Here is a 17,734-nt window from a genome sequence, read left to right as displayed (position 1 = left end):
CTCATTATTATAACCATACTTCACTCCCGCTGAACTATTTTATTTCCTGTAATCAAGCAGGAAGAGAACCCTGCAGCTAAAACAAAATGACCCAATCACCGAAACCATCACATTTTAACTGCTAACAATACATTTCAACTTGAGATTTGCTTTTCCTGTTGAAGCAACAGAAACACACTGATGAAGAGATAAATATGATGGTTTGAATACTTTAAAAGACAAGACAGTACAGGAAAATATAAAATATTGATCTGTCACTACCCCAGTTTCGCAACAACTCTAAGCTGGTTTGATGTTGATATTACTTGCATGGTGGTATCTGTAGAGGAATAAAGAGTATCACATCAATCAGCAGGTCTGGAGGGTAGAACAGGAGTTTTAGGACTCAAGTCCAACTGAGCAGTTAGTTAAGGCTTCAAAAGTCCCAGCCTGTCGGAGAACAGTAGCTGTGTTTGTAACGGTTTTCAGGTTTTGCTTTATTGACTAAATAGATGAATGGAGAGAAAGTCTGTGGAGCTTGAAGGCACTTTCTATTTTTTTCCTGTTTAGGGTGCGGCAGCCAGCTGCGCACAGGTGCAGCGGATTTATAATCAAGAAGAAAAAAAGTGAGAGGAGCAGTGGAGTGCTTAGCTCTATATTGTCATGACAATTTCAGATCGTTACATCCTTATGCTGCTGCAGGGGCGGAGCCAGAATCCCACTGGGCTGCAACCGTCGCAGCCTCCATGAGGACGTTTCCAAAACGTGGTGAAACATTTGCAAGAGTCCTTATTTTCCAGCGTTTGTTCAAGAACGTGTACAAGACCAATCTTCTCTCACAAAAGCACCGGATTTCTTCTTGACTCCGTAAGGACAATTGTCCTTTTAGTTTCTATGAGTTATGAAATGTGAGACGACTCTTGGAGGGGTTGGCGTTAAAGAGCAAGTCAACCCCTACCAGAGTCTAACTCCACTCCCACTTCATGTTTGAAAAATGCAACACATGCTGTTGCCTGGCAGACCGAGAGGGCGGAGCCGCTAACAAATACACACACAGGCTCACAACAGCATTGTGACATCATAATGTACCAGTTTACATCATAGCATACTTCTTAGCCAATAGCGGTGGCAGATTTAAATTAAAATACAGTGCAGAGTTTTTCCCTGACAACGACACAACACTGCCAGTTTTAGGCAGAATATTTAAATTTGAACTAAGATGCACTGAAGTGCCAAATTATTGACGACACGTGTCTGCAGCACGATTAGACACTCGTTTATTTAATCAGCAAAAAAACGTTTATTTGGGGGTGACTTGCTCTTTAAGGTTACACATGAGATGTATTTAAGACTCTTGGTGACTAACTGGTCATGACCATTTTCTCTCAACATAAACCAGGGGTGTCAAATATGCGGCCCGCGGGCCGGATTCGGCCCACAAGCGGGTTAAATCCGGCCCGCGAGATGGTTGTGTAAACTTTATTTTCATACTTTACAATGTAGAGTGAAAATAAACGTATCTTTGTGAGCAAGTTTTCTCTGTAATGAGTATAAATAAAACAAACCTGCGCTCAAGGCTCACACAAGAACTTGAATCACATCCTGAAGTTGGCCGCCACTCAGGATGTGACTTCTGATGTTGATGTGCTGGTGAAAGCTAAAAGATGTAAAGTAAAATGAGTCAAATATGCTTTAAGTGCTGCATGAAACTGATCTAGCCATGTTATCTGTAAGCTCTTTGAATCACTAAGGAATGTTTTTATTTATGGATTTTTTATTTTTTTCAAATTTTCAAGTACACTTCAGGTGTTGTACTTGTACTATTTTGGATACACTGTCCTCAGGCTCCAGCCTTGTTTTATATTGATTGTATTAAAACAAAGAAAACAATCTGAAGTTGTTTTTAATTTACCGGTCCGGCCCACTTGGGACTAGATTTCCCTCATTGTGGCCCCTGAGCTAAAATGAGTTTGACACCCCTGACATAAACGGAACGTCTCATAACCGTGTGTTATGAAGCAGCTCAGTCTGATTCCACCCGGGGCTGCGTGGTGGCGAGGACGGTTGCCTCGAAGCAAGAAAGCTGCAGGTTCTCCAGCTGGAGTTAGCATGTTCTACCCATGCGTGCAACCTTGCCATGAGAGCCGGGCCTTGTGTAGCGACGGTCAGTCAGGCGTAAAAGGGAGGCTGATGTTACAGCAGACATGTATTCTGTTTCATGTCGACGTTTTCCGTGAAGCCTGTGCGTTAAACACACATCTGTCATACTTTTAACAGACCTTCACCTTTACACCCTCCTCTTCCTCTGGACTTGCCTTCAGAGTCTCATACTGAGGGCACAGCAGAGGTCTCCTGCTATAATAAGAGAGGCAGCCAGGTGTTGTGATCACGACCCTGGACCCCTGCTGAGAGCTGCTGCAGCGAGCTAACAGGACGGGGGTAGAAATAGACCCGTTACTCAGAGAGGAGGACTGTGATTACCTGTCGGCTGGGAGACCATTCCTCGGCTGTGCTGGCAATCACTCGCACTGAAAAGGATGTGAAAACCTCAGATTCCGAGTGTCGCATGAACACGAGTGAAACGGTGCACACTGTGGCTTCTTCAAAACGCCGTCCACACACCTGATCACGACCTGCAGGCCCCTCTGGTTCCTGTCGCTCTCTTTTACTCAAACAATTCAACAGGGTTCTCATCAAGTTCATCAACCCTGTGTTGCCATTAGTGTCGTGCCGGAGCAGTTTTCCTAATAGGACTAATTAACACCCACACCCCCGACAGCCAGTTCCGACCGCCGCTCCATCAGAACCGCTCTCATCCATCAGCTCAGAGAAGACATGAAACAGCAGACGCAGCGAGAAGATAGCATCAGCTTTTCAACCGTGAAGGGATTAATGAGGACCAAGACCCGTTTACTGAGGATCGCTCGGAGCACAAAGGTCAATCAGATTCATGAGAAAACGCTGTGGATGAATGTCTGCGTTTAACGAACGCAGCGCAGAGCCAAGTCCACGGATACACTCTCGAACACACGCAGCAGAAAAGCAATGAAAATAAATGGGGGGCAGAGTCGATTCATGATGCTCATAAAACCAACAGTAAATCCGCCAAATCAGCCGACAAGTGAGAGGACTACAGCTGCGCCGCCGTCTTCATCCACGGAGGGGGGCGGGACTCTGCTCTACTGCGGGTTCAGGCCCAGTTCTTTTTCTGCATGTTGGTTTTCAGGAAACCTGCAGAAGCAAACATCAGCCCCAGTTGGTGGCTATCACTCTTCAGCAATGGGTCAGCTGGGTGAGGTGGGGCGTGTGAAGTTCCTGCACATCACTCAAACTGACCTGCTGGACAACATGTCCCTGTTTGGACATAGCTTCCCCAACAAAAGCTGTCCCACATTCTGACTCTCAGAAACTAAAACTATTCTGAGACACTTTGGAAAGTCCTTGTGAACGTGGTTCTCAGCTGTGGCTGTTCGTTTACAGCCTAGAAATCTAGCCAGACCGTAGCAGATGGCTAAAGGAATTCGCTCCACTCCATCGATTTGGTGGGTGGGATGATGCAACAGAGCGGAACAAGATGGCGATGGCTTGTTTGAAACAGATTTGGCATCAACTTTGGACGACTTAAACTTTGGCTTTCCTTTGAGTCGAGACAGAGCAGATAGAGGTACTTACGTTTGTTCAGAAAAAAGATGTATTTGTGTCTTCTTGGACAGTGTATGGCGAACGGCTCCGTTGAGTGACATCAGCAGTGAATAAGTCATGTTGTTTATCGTCCAATAGCATGCAGAGACAGTTTGAAAGACAACCATATGTTCTGCAACACGACTGAGCTCTGCCCATGGGTCATGGCAAGACTATTTATTACTATTCTGCCCGGTCCCCATAAAAGTCGCCACAAACTAAAATAAGTCACGCACTAATATTTTATTGGACCTCCTTTAGTTTATTTTACAGCACACATTCTCTGTTGTCATTCAGCATATTCAGGTAAATCCTGCATAGTCATCTTGGAATATGCCCGTGTCATCAGGGAAGATGGAGTAACCCGGATGTTCAGGTAGTCAGCTGACCTCATTCTTGGAGCACATCCTGTTGCTGAACCTAGACCTGACCACCTGCAGCGAGCCCAGATCATAGCACTGCCCCCACAGGCTTGTACAGTAGGCACTAGGCATGATGGGTGCATCACTTCACCTGCCTCTCTTCTTACCCTGATGCGCCATCACTCTGGAACAGGGTCCATCTGGACTATTAGTCATTTCTGCATCTCCTAAATGTTTTCTCTGTTTGATGGCAATGATCCGACCCTTCTCACACAGACTAACACCTTCTCCACGACCACCAGATGTGTTGTTTAAGAAATGTGAAGCACCGCATTGCACCACCTTGGGTTAAATAACTTGTTGCAGCTGAAAGATAATCGCCCTTGCTTGCTGAGTCACATCCAGGTGGAGACTTTTTTTGGCCAGACAGTTTATTGTAGAATGAGTTACCAGGTTAGTTCACTTCCTGATCAGACCAGGATTCATACAAGAATCTAAGCAAGAGTCTCCAGATAGAAAATCCTGCAGTGATGAATGTGCGTCACTGGGCCTGAAGCTATTCAACCCAGCTGATGCAGTGAGCAGCGCATCGTTCCTTCAACAAGCCAGCTGTCACACTGAACAACTAGACGGAGATGGTTGATCTGGGCAGGAATACTGTTCCACCTGGATGAAGCTTAAGGAGTGGGCTTGTTAAAACAATGCGTGCCGTGTCCAAAGGAATCCCTGAGTGTGTGACTTTCGTCTTGGCTGGCAGCGAGTTAACGTGATTATCCTGGAGGCAGGAATCAGGGAACGGAAGAGAAGATGTCGTTCTGAAGAACTGAGATGAATGCTCCTTTCAGCACCTCAGATTGTTTAGGCTCGATGAGTGGTTATGCAAGTGGGTAGAATAGATTGCTTTTCAAGTGAAAACACACACACGCACACACACACGCACGCACACACACACACGGTGGTCACAGGCCGCTGCTTCCTTACAAATGGCGAGCTGACTTCCCAGCTAGCTGATGGGAGCTGACACACAGCAAAAGAATGAGCTGCCACTGTGTCGTTACCATGAAGCTTGGCCTGAGTGCAGAGCGGCCTCTCTGTGTGTGTGTGGCGCCGCAGGCTGGCACACTCACAGGGGGCTTTACTGGGGTGCCGTTCTGAGCTTCAGGCACCGTGCCCGATGTTGACAATGCCTGGTATCGCCTGCTGTCTGCCCATTCTGTGTGCATCGGGCGGAAAGAATCAATTAGACCCGGCTCAAAACAGAGCACTTTAATATTTGACTTTTAATCAGAGGGTAGAGAGCGGGCTGGAGCGTGGAAGCAGGAGGGCACTTTCTATTCTGCTGGAGTGGAAAATGAGAGGCAGGGAAAGATGCTCCAGGAGCCCTACGGAGGTAATCACGTACCCCATGTGAAGACCTGCTGCAGCAGGAATGGCTGCCAACTGTAAGGAAGTCCCTCAAAGATGTTAAGAGAAAGCAAACCTTTGTCACTCACTGGATAATGAAAGCATCTTACGCAACAAAGTGCAAGGAACAGAGGAGGGATGTCATGTGGCTGTAAACAAGCAGAGCTGCACACCGGCGCTCCGTCAGAGGAAAAACCAAACTGGTCTTCATTCAGAGGATGCTGTCTGATTCCAGGGCTCTCAGTTTTCATCTCACTTTGCTGAAGGCCGCCTGTGCCATCAAAGAGCGAGGAGAGGTGAATGTCGTGGAGATCAGCCCTCAAAGAGCGTATTCTACCAAAGGCTCATCACTCACCTGTCTGCTCTCGCTGCTGCCACAAAGACAAACCACACGTATTCAGCCCTGAGGGGGGCGGAGCTAAGCAGGTTCTCTGTGAACTTGTTTACGCACAAGAAGAGCCCATCACACTTTCACATGCTGCCCGCGGCGTTCAGGTGCTAATGACTCAGCTCTGCACAGCTGTACAGACTCTGCCCACATGTGCTGGGAGCTGCTGCCCAGCTGTTCACACTCACGCTCATTTACACAACAAATGCAGCGCAGTGTCGCAGGAGCCCCGTAACACTGCAGTACCTCCAAACACCGGTTTAAACCCCACCGGGGGGGGGGGTGCCCGCTGAGGCCCTACAACACCCACTAATCTCCTGGACACCATATCTGCAGGGTCAACAACAGCCGTCACCCCGCTCGGCTGAACGAAGCAGCAATCGGCCCGCAGATGAGAACTAGTTCAGGCGGTTTAGGACACAACGAAGCAGCGTGATGCACGATTCTGCTTCAGAGGTGATACATCTGCTCTGCTGTAGTAAACAACGTGTTTGACAATAACTGCAGTACACTGCTGTTTATTTCCCCTGGGAAGTGTAAAATCCAGAGAAGCAGCCGCCATCATCAGATTCTGACACGTTTCTGCTCAGACAGAAGGATGGCACCCAGAGACGAGCGCGAGACCATCTAACAGGATTAATGACGCTCAGGATTCAGCTCCGACTCAATCAGCTGCTCTAACGTTTACACTGATGAAGAAATGATAAACGCCAGACAAAGCCTCCGATGAGCACATCTGGAGACAGGAGGCATGGACAGGACGTGAGTGGGTGGTGAACAGCCTCACCTTCTCCTCTAAACAAGCTGCTTGTGATGTTCTCGTCTCCCACAGAAACCAGCCTCAGACTGCCGAGTTCTGCGAGCAAACGCAAAAAGAATGAATATCTGGCAGGCGTCGCCATTCAGCTCAGCCAAAACACTGTTTCACCATTCCAGCTTGTTTAAACAAACCTTCTTTTGATTATGAATCATGTTAGCTTTCCCTCCATCCCACCTAGCAGCTGGCGTGGTCCAGATGCCACTCCTCAGCCCCGCCCCGCCCCGCCCCTGCCAGGTGCGTCGCCTACGGAGGGCTGTTTAAACCTCAGAAGGAAGCTGATACGCACTCCCTGTGACACTCGCATTAGATAAAACTCATGTCTGACTAAGAGTGGAACGCCCGAGGAAGCAGGAAATAGTTCAGGAGACGCTGTAATTAGACCTGCGCCAGATTCAGGATAAAAATGTTCCGACGTCTTAAATATTTTAGGGAGCTGAACTCCGATTTGCCGTCTCGTTGGGAAGAAACTGTTGAGAGCAGACAGGTGAGTGATGTGCCTCTGGTAAGGCATCATCTCTCATCCTGCAGGAACCCGGCAGCAGGGATAATAAGTGTGTGTTTGTGCGGCGTTGGGGTGTCAGACGCAGCAGAGCCACAGAAACACACCCTCTCTATGTCAGCGTCGGCCTCCAGGTGCGATCCTGTAAGCTGTGAGAGGACACGCTGACAAGAGTAGAGCTTCTCCAGGTGGACAGGTGTCCCGCGTCTGAGCTGAGCCAAACCGACTTCAACATGTCCGTCACACACCCACGTCGTGAGTGACACCCTCCCACACTAAAGAGGGGGTCTTTACACCATCAGAGGCAGAGGTGTTCTCTTCAGGGGGGGAGTTCAGACCCCACGTCTGATCCATCAGTGTCCAAATGTTTCATGTGGGAGCAACACCTGCTTCAGAAGGCTGCGGGTGTCATTTAGGAGGAACAACAAAACAGGAGCTATGTGATGAAGATCGTTGTTTCTGTTAACGAGGGGACTTTTATTTCAGCTGCACACGTCTGGGGCAGTTATCCATCTGCAGCAAGAAGATGCTACATTTGATGCTCTCTTCGCTGCCCGTATCCCTTAATAAATACCCGACATGGATGCTAGGAGCCAAGGACACGTGTGGAGCAGGTTCAGAACAGCGGGACATCACTTCTTCTAACAGGATTTTTTATGTGGCCAAAAATGACACCCGCACGCTCGCGGCGTTCAGCAGACACAGCAGGTCGCAAATTACAAAAACGCCACACTTTGTTTTTCCTTCCAATAAAATCAAGGAGTGACAGCTTTAATGTGAGTGAGCAGGGGGGGGGGGGGGGGGGTTGAACGGGCTCCGGGTGACGAGCGTGTAGCAGCTGAAAGAGAATGCGCCACCTGTCCTTGTCCTTGATGTGAATAAGAGGATGATACATCAGAAAGTGACAGAGCAGAAAGATTGTTATTACCCTGGCAGAGAGCAAGCGGGAGAGGAGGAGTAGAAAGAGACTATTTTTAGTGGTAGAGTAAAAATACACCAGGACTCCATTTGTCGTCTCCTCGGTTAGAGACGTAAGGACGCGAATATCTTGTTCTGGTAAGTTTGGCGAATGCAGGAGCAATAATCTGATGCAGGTGAATAATCTGAGCGGGATTGAGCTCGGTTCAGGCTGATCTCAGCGCGGTTTGATCAGAACAGCAGGTAGGCAGCAGCTCGAGGCCCTGGGTTGTGCTGATTGATTTCAGCGGGCTCTGTTCTCATCGATCCTTCATCCCCGCCGCTGCCTCTTCACCAATTACGAGTTCACTGAGCCATAACTCTTAATTAATATCACCTCGCTGCCAAACTCTGCTGTGTTTACTGCTCTGCCCCTGCTGGGGTTTTGGTTTCCCTTTATCTGCTGCTCCTACGCTCCGTTTGTACTAAACAGACACGAGGATGGAACTGATGTGGATATGTGATGAGGGGGATTTGGAGAGCTGTTCAGATTGGTGTGCGAAACGCACCTCGCCCAAATCATGGCACGCCTACCCTGCAGCCAGGTTTTAGAGGTTAGAACGAACCCAGATACTCTGGATGCAGAAATCCAGCATGTGTCAGGCGAGGAAGATCAAAAGATTCATTAGATGAGCTTTAGATCAAGCACGGTCAAAGCTCTGTGGACACACAGGCGAGGAGTGTGTAAGAGGGAAGGTGGTTGATGTAAAAGGAACTGAAAACCAGGAGCAGACAAGCTGCCCGACTCAGAATCTTTGTAATTGCTGCCAAAATACTATCCAAGGTGCCTCCGTTCCTTTCATCTGAGCTTTTGACAAGTCAGGCTGTTGATCTGAACACCTTCAGGGTGCAGCGGGATGCACGGTTCACAGCTACAGGTCAGTGTTACCCCTCCAAACCCATCACCACACTGCACTGGCACAGTGAGAAAATACCATTTCAGAGACCTGTAATAGCAGAAAGCTTACTAGGCACACTAGAGACCGTAGGGAGAGGTGCGTAAGGGAGGCTGGTGGTGTAGGCGATGAGCACTAAAATGGAGATTAGGTGGAGCTGGAGTGAAGAAAACCAGAGAGATGAATGCTGCTGGCTCAGGTGTTACCCTGTCAGTCAGTATTTACCCCCTGCTACTGACACTATCATCACCTAGCTATCAGTGTGGGGCTACACCTCCTAAACAAGCAGCCTGACTTTAATGAAACTGTCCCTGGACAAACGTTTACCCCGTCAGAATAGATGCTGAGTCAAGATGGCCGCTACAGCTAACTGAAATTAGCAAACACAGTTAAAAGAATGCTACCTTTCCTTCCCCTGCACACCTGTTCTGCACCACAGGTGTGCAGGACTTCAGCAGGGACTCATCAGCTTTAAGTGAGCTCCAACAGTTCTGGGGTCGATGCGGAACCAAATCCCGCTCACATAGAGCAGTCCCAGCAGCTCTATTCTTGACATTAAAATGAGCTGCTCCACGACTCTGTCACTTTAATGCAAACGAGCTGCTGTTGGCCCCGCCCACGTATAGCTGATTGGCTGCTATGAGGTGAGGAGCTCAGATATTTGGGAGTAGCTCCTGCTCCTCCTCTTTCAGAGCAGAGGCCTCCCTTAGGGGTGAGGGGTGGTTCTGTGCTAATTTTCCTTATTGTGACATCACAAACGAGTACATTTTCAAACGGCCATAGATGTGCATGATTCCTGAAACCAAACAGAAATCGGATGTATGGATTTAATTCACGTTTGGAGTTTTTATAGAAGCAGCAGGGACCCACATGGCAGCATAAAAGGATGCAGAAGGTCAGATTTGCATCATGTCCCCTTCAAGTTGTCCAGACGTAGATTGAGCTTAATCTTGACAGGAGTCGCTGACCGCCGTCCTGAAGGGCTGTCAGCTTTGAAGGCTACGGTTAGTTTTAAACTCAGGCATGACAGGTGGTGCTGGATGATCTGAGGACGGGTGGGACTTTGACACCGTTCAGGAACAGCCTCACAGACTTGTACTCGTATAAAGCTTTCTCAAGCCCAAGGCCTCCTCAGCACTTTAAACTTCACTCCTGTTTCATCAAACCGTAAATGCATCACAGCTCTTTGCTTGTGAAGTGGAACTCTGGCACGAGTCCTTTGTCGGAATTTCACAAGAAAATAACTCATTTACATGTTATTGAGGTTACCATCGCCACCGAGCCCTGCTGTACGGGGTTCTGGACTGTGTCATCCCAGTGCCAGAGTGGGGTGTGTCTGTTTGGTTTGCCTCAATAATGGAAAGCATCTCGGCGTGCGTCTTCGTCCAAAGCGAGCAGAGATGAAAGCAACATCACAGAAAATCCATACGACACGTAGCATTGATAAGTCAGCGGCAAAGCTGAATGCAGCTGATTACCACCAGGCTTGATGAGGAGGAAGGAAGCGTTAATAAACCTGAGTCAGTCAGATTTTGTTTATGTTCTGAACTCTCTGGGTCGCTGCTCTTGGCACCACAGTTAATTCTGTCATAAATTATTCACCGCTGTAAGGAACCTGTGACAAACGACCACAGATACAGCCAAGATCTAAATGCTGAGGAGGACTTTGGACAAAGACTTCCATGCAAAATCCCAAAACACACAGCAGCTTTGGAAACATGACTGCTGCTTGGTACAAGTGAGACGGGTCTGAAGCCGCCGCCCCTCCAGAGACAGACAGGGCAGTGAAGCCTGCACTCCGCGGCCAGCAGGGTATAATTACATTTCCCTGTGGGGCACCTTCGCCTTGGCTGCACCAGCTCAGCCTGCCAGAGGAAGGAGATTTAAATCTGATTCACACATCAACAGTAAACACGCTGATCTGAGTCTGGTGCACAAGCGGGGCAAAGAAACACGCAGAGCCACATTCACATGCAAGTGTCCTCATTTGGACCTGCTGACTATAACTCTCTGTCCATGAGAACACTTTTCAGGGAGGAGGGCCTGGGAGAGGATTGTCAAAAAGCACTTCAGCCTCTGGTGCATCAGAGCAAAGAGAACTCACATTTAAATATTGATCTCCTAAAGCCGCCTCGTCACGAGACGCGGTAATAGCTCCTCGTGTTCAGACGAGCCGGGATTCAGGTGAGTGCTACTTACTGTCAAACTACTAAAACATGCTCCAGTTGTCAGGAAGCGAATGAGAAATGCAATCGCTGTGAAACACCAAATTTGAGTCAAAGTTTACCTTTAGGCTCCACTAATCATGTTTAACTGGGACACCTGATGACGGACATCCATCCACAGGAGAGAAGATTGGAAAATCGTTGCCAGGAAAGTAAGAAATGGTTCAGATTTCAGCCAAACTGACGTCGCTCTGAGCGGTTCGTTGTAGCGAGGCAGGAAGCGAGCGGGAACACAGCTGCAGCATTTTACATCCTTAACTCCAGCTTTCTTAAACCTTTCTGTGACAATGAAAGGTCAAGGTGACGCTTAAAGAAGCAGACATCAGCACTGCCCGCGCGCCCCAGGCCTGCAGAGACCGCTGAGAGGTGTCACCTTGGCTGCTGATGCTTGCTGCCCCCCGGGCTGAGGCGGCGCTGACGACAGGTTTTATCAGGAGCATTTTCAGACTGCAGATTGGAGAACACGCTCCCTGCTTCCAACGACAGCTTGAATCAACAGCTACAGCGTGCAGCATTAGCATACGATACATATTCATGCACGTCTCCCGTCAACTGCATCAACCAGCCCTGTTGCACGTCTCAGACCAGAAACACCAGAGTCCCACACGGCCTCTTGTGCACTCTCAACATGGCTGCTACAAATATCAACAGGTCCCAAGGTCACCAACCCACTGATAATGTGAGAGTGGGTGCGGGTCGGCTGTGATCTGAATGCATTTTCTACAACGCTGGCAGGAATGGCCGAGCGAGCTCCTGCATCTGGAGAGTGTGTTGGCATAAATAGGAACAAAACGTACGCGTGGGTGTAAGCGTGCAGTTGCAGCTCCAACAGCCCGGGGACTACAGCACCTCAGGTAGGATGAGCTCCTCCAGCCCGCTGGCGACTCGGAGAGAAAAGAGGCCAGTTGATGTGGGGTTAGAGCTTCCATGAGAGTGTTGTGATAAATAATGAATGTTGAAAGAACAGATCCCTGCAGCTTCTTTACTTTCCATCCATCCCTCCATCTTTGCATTTATTCAGCCATCCAGCACGATCCCTGCAAACAGCATTCAGGAACGTTCAGCTTTCCCAGCCATGAATATTTCAGCTGCTTGGTCAGTCCTCGCACCACGCTCCACTCCACTGCTCTTAATCGCCATCGCTTGGTGATGACACAGCCCTTTGACCCATAAAAATATTGACAAAACACTGATAGTGAGTATATTGGTGGGGACCAGCCTCGTACGCTGGAGCTGTGCAGACACCAGCAGGGTGGCAGCAGCTGCAACAGTTGAAATGGCGACTCCTGAGTGAGAGGTGGATACCTAACCAACGTCTCTATAAAGGCTGGCACCACTCAGCCTGCCCAAAACCAGAGGCGTGCGACCTCAAAGACACATCTGTTCTGATTTTGTATCTTTTTAATAACATTTCAAACTTTGACAGCATTAGAAATGACATCAGGAACTACCTGTGAACATGTGGGGCAGCAGTAGCTCAGGTGGTAGAGCGGGTTGCCTCATGATCGGAGGGTCATGGGTTCGATTCCAGCTCCCGCCAGGGGTATCCTGCTGTTGTGTCCTTGGGCAAGACACTTCACCCAACTTGCCTGTGTTAGTGGTGGTCAGAGGGGCCGACGGCGCCAAATGCCAGCCTCGCCTCTGTCAGACCTCCCCTGGGCGGCTGTGGCTACAAGTAGCTCACCATCACTAGCAGTGTGTGAATGTATCATCGTTAGATGAGAGGTCTGGTCCCTCCTAGCCCGATGAGCAGCGCCGTTAGCGGCATGCATGAATCTCAGCAGCAAGCAGAATGGATCAGAGCATTCAAGTGTAAACTAGGGCAAAGCTCCTGCTCTGTATCATAAGCTAGACTTGAAGAAAGTCCTGCAGAGGACCACTTTCCTGCACACAGAGGGACTCATGCGGCCATCCCTCACTAACACACATGCACAAAAACAAATTCACACACCTGTCTGGCCGTCTGGTCGGTTCAGATCCGGTCCGGTCCACTGTGCTGGCAAAGTGAGGAGCTGGTGTCACCCCCCGCACAGCCCAGTGCAGACAGCTCACTGTTATGGATGCACTGACAAGTGAAAAGGGGGAGGCGTGGTTTCACATGAGATAAATAAAAGGGGGAGGGAAAGAGGGAGGAGAGAGGCTCCCTCAATCTACAATTCAATTTTGCCCTCGCTCCTTTTCAGCCGTTTTTTGTCCCCATCTTTAACAGATTCTCGCTCTTATTTCAGCCCTCCCTCTCTTCCTCCACCGACGTTTCCAGTCCTTTTGCCTTTCTTCTTCTGCGGTGCTTCTGGCTTTTCCCTCTTCCTCCCTTTACACTCTCATTCATGAGCAGGCATGCAGAGGTGCGTGTAAAAGTGCACGAGTGTGTGTGTGTGTGTGTGTGTGTGTGTGTGTGCAGACATTGCACCGGGGCAGTTCTGGCCATCTGCTGGAGCCAGTCAGCTTCACCTATTCACAGTCTCATTAAGGCAGAGGCACACGGGGGAGTGGGAGAGAAAGGAATGGGAGGGAACGAAGGATCAATCTTGCTGCTACAGGGTAGAGGAGAGAAGGCACAGCCTGCTATGCACATCTCCGTCAGGCTGGCACGACCGTGAGGAGCTGGCATGGGCTTCAGGCAGCAGCGGGGATTTGGTGCACAGACCACGAGGAAATAAAAGCACTCCCAAGTCTATTTGTGCACAAACTCACTGGAGTGTAAATGGATGAGTTAGCACACTCGTGCACACAAATCCACAACAACACTTTCCTTCTTTCACAAAACAAACAGGAGCTATCACGATGGATAATCCTGGAAATATAAACAGACAAGTAGACGGAGGAGGATTCTCAGAGCTGAACCAATCCCTCCATCCTAGCAGAGCAGAAGAGGGAATTTTCTTCTTCCTGTTTAAGCCAGGTATGTCTCAGGTGTCACTTCTCATCCCTGACCAGGAGGGAGCGGGTGGCAGAGGGTGGAGGCATCCATCTCTGTCTGCAGCAGCTATGCCATGATGGATGCGCCTGTGCATCCCTCTCTGCAGGTTGTTTAGATGCAGTCACAGCCAGAAAGATTAGTGATGGGAACTTCTGCACCACTCTGCCTCTCCTCCCAGCTCACCTAATCAATAACACTCCTATCTATAATCAGCATTTTGAGCTATTTCTTTGTGGAGATTTGAAGAATTGAGAGAAAGAGAGATGAATTGTCCACCTCCCCTCTGTGTTTTGAATTACCATGTTGTCTGTGGATCATTTATCTGTCAGCTTGGCACACCAGACTATTGGTGTCTCTGGAAAAGGGAAAAAAAAATCATGCTGTTTGGAAATAAATCTATTTTTCTCGCTATGACTGTTTCACACAGAGGAAGAAGACAATTATTCAGAGCAGCAAAGTGGCGTGGCATTTAAGGATAAAGAAACTAAGCCAAGCCAGTAGGAACCATCAGCCCCTAATAATAATGGATCAAGATTATGACTCACACTGAAGCAGAATATATAATTCAGGCAAATTGCTAATTTTTTTCAATATAAACATTCAATATACAAATATAAGAAGCATTTAGCAGCTCAGCCATGCTGGATTAGAGACAATACCCCAGAGACAGCCCCGTTATCCCAGAGCTGTGCCAACGCAGCAGACCAGTGACCGTAGGCGCATGGTCTATTCACACACACACACACACACACACACACACACACACACACACACACACGCACACACACACTTACACACACTTACACACACACACACACACACACACACACACACGCACGCACGCACGCACGCACGCACGCACGCACGCACACACACACACACACACACACACACACACAAGGTAACAGTTAAAGAGGGAAACTCAGACAGCCCTCTCACCAGCAACACTCTCCGCCTCCTCCTGGGAAATCCTCAGGTGTTTCCAGGATGCAGAGGATAAATAATCCCTCCAGCGAGGTCCTGGTCTGCCCCGAGGTCTCCTCCCAGTGATATGCTGATAACCTCCAGTGGAAGCAGGAGGCATCCTAATTAGATGCCAAAACCACCTCAGCTGACTCCTTTCAATGTGAAGGAGCGGCATCTCTACTCTAGCTCTGCCCAGGCGATGGAGCACCACACCTCATCATTAAGGCTGAGCGAGACCACCCTATGGAGGAGGCTCTTGTCAGCCACTTACATCCATGATCTCATTCCTTCACTGCCAAAGGACCAAAAGGTGAGGTTTTGACCGGACCAGTAAATCGTCAGTCCTTCCCTAGCACCATCCTCCCAACACTCAACACAATATTTGGGAATTCAAGATATTGAACTCCTTTTCTTGGAGCAAAGACTCATCACCAACCTGATGAAAGCATTATTCATTACCAGCTCAGTGTCCTAGTGGTAGAGTGTCCGCCCTGAGACTGGGAGATCAGGGTTCGATTCCTGGTCGGGTCATACAAAGACTTTGAAAAAAATGGGACCCAATGCTTCCCTGCTTGACACTCATCAGGTTAAACCACCAAATGGTTCCCGACAGCAGCTTGTCTGCAGCTCACCGCTCCCCCAGGGGATGGGTCAAATTTATTTATTTAACTTATGTTTTTCAGGAGGATAAACTGCTTGAGATGTAACATCTCGTTTTCGAGCAGGTCCTCCTACAACACAACCAATAACAAATAAGGTGGCAGAGTTAGGAAGTTATAACAGATTTAAAAAAGAAAAAAGAAGGAAAGTAAATTAATAATAACAATAAAAATAACGATATGTATAAATATGTATATACACACGTAAATATATGCGTACACACGCACAAATAAATACACATATGCATGGATACATAGATACCCACACATGTACATACATATGTAAATACCTTTATACACAATTAAATTGAATAAAACTGCTGTGAGGCACTCAAAAAGAAATAAGGGCAAAATATTACATTGTATTTAAACCTAAAGTGGAGTAATATCCCAGTTGAATACAGATATTGGCACCAAAAATCAGCATTTTAGCCAGTGAATGCACAGAATCATTATAACAAAGATTAAACAAAGCAACTACAGCTCGGCTTTACATAAGCATAAACAGTGCGGGAAAATTGGCGAATTGAAGAGATAGATCTTAATTCAGTGGGTAATTTATTCCAGTCCTGAGGAACTTTAACACAAAAGGCGAGTCTACCCACCTCCTTTTTAAAACGAGGAACAACAAATGATGGAAAAGTAGCTAAACGGGTAGAATACAAGGAATCAATGGGAACCAAAAGAGTTTTCAGATAAAGTGGAAAATCAAAATAAATGCACTTAAACATAAATATCAGCTAATGAAATTGTCGTCTAGCTTTTAAAGGCAGCCAACCAAGAAGTTCATAAGAAGTTAATTTAAACATGAGAAAGCGCATCTGCCGAAACGCTTCAGCAACGTGTACCGAGGTCAACTCTGGACTGGACCGTCGCACACCTTCGTCTTCTCTGTCAGCCAAGGTGTCATCTGGAGAAACATCCTCCTTCGGTCCGGATCTAAAAGAGGGTCCTAAATGCGGTGAGGCAGAACACGACCAGATAGCGTTCTGATGTTTAAATTAACACAGAAATCAAAAGACTCTGGGACGAGTCTGCGTTAGCGGGTTGCATTTCAGCTATTGTGTCTGGCTTGACAGAAATAGTGTGGTGGGAGAAAAGAGCCTGCAGGGCTCCTCTCCCCGTGGCGTTCGTTCCACACTTCTCTCTCTTCATTCTGTTCTGAAGTGACTAACTTACCAAAACCACTTCTCTTCCCAAAGCAAACTTGTTGTGCGTTAGAGCAAATGTGTTTTGAAGTTACTGTGGATACGGACCTGTATGAGCAGGTGTGAAGGTCATCGTTAAACATCTTCAAAAACATTATTTAATTAAGTATACTGATTCATTATAGTTCATTATGATTACCCAAAGCATAATAATCATTCATTTGATTAAAATACATTTATAATGAGCAAAGTGATCAAATGATTATTTAACATTAATAAAAATAAAGAAAGCTCAAGACTCTGTTTTATTATGACTAGACTGTGTGTGAAGTCCTTCTTCTGGAGAGCAGGTGTTCGGATGTTGTGGAGTCCTTCAGACTTGCTGGCGGCTTAGGTCTTAATCTGTGGGTGAAGGTGCTGCGTGACCCAGCTTTGACCCAGCCGGGCAAATACGACCTTTGGCACAGAAACCCATACTTCCTCACGTTACATGAGGAACAGAATCAATGTTAGATTGGACATTAAAGAAAATGCAGCTCACATGAACCTCTTCAAGATGTAAATGGTTGATTTTTAGTCCGAAAGAACAAACAAGATCCAGAGTGTGGCCCATTTTGTGTGTGGGGTCTGAAACGTGCTAAGTTAAAAGACACTGTAATAGATTTAAACTCCACTGTAAAAACTTTATACCATACCTGGATGGGGTAGAGCCGGTCCTCATGTGAAAGCGGCTTTGTAGTGGCCTTGAGGAGGAATGAATGCCTTGTAAGGGAAAAAGGCTCTGGTACACCAGTTTCAGGAAGTTTAATTTCTGCTATTGCCACAGAAGT

General features: G+C 47.7%; 1 protein-coding gene across 5 annotated transcripts in view; it reads right to left on the bottom strand.

The window, feature by feature from the left end:
• sulf2a (sulfatase 2a) overlaps positions 1 to 13,298 on the bottom strand; it is a 57,878-nt gene extending 44,580 nt beyond the window's left edge. For 2 of the 5 annotated variants that reach the window (XM_070549155.1, XM_070549157.1), the window contains exon 1: positions 13,163 to 13,298. The gene's annotated coding sequence lies outside the window, so the exon portion shown is untranslated. Of the gene's footprint in view, positions 1 to 11,273; positions 11,385 to 12,008; positions 12,135 to 12,662; positions 12,794 to 13,162 lie in introns of those variants that run through there. The other 3 variants (XM_054747760.2, XM_054747765.2, XM_054747768.2) reach the window with 3 other exon arrangements.
• Between the last annotated feature and the right edge of the window lie 4,436 nt (positions 13,299 to 17,734).

This window comes from Nothobranchius furzeri, chromosome 3, assembly GCF_043380555.1.
Source record: "Nothobranchius furzeri strain GRZ-AD chromosome 3, NfurGRZ-RIMD1, whole genome shotgun sequence".
Taxonomy (NCBI): domain Eukaryota; kingdom Metazoa; phylum Chordata; class Actinopteri; order Cyprinodontiformes; family Nothobranchiidae; genus Nothobranchius; species Nothobranchius furzeri.
This window is presented reverse-complemented; position numbering and strand designations above follow the sequence as displayed.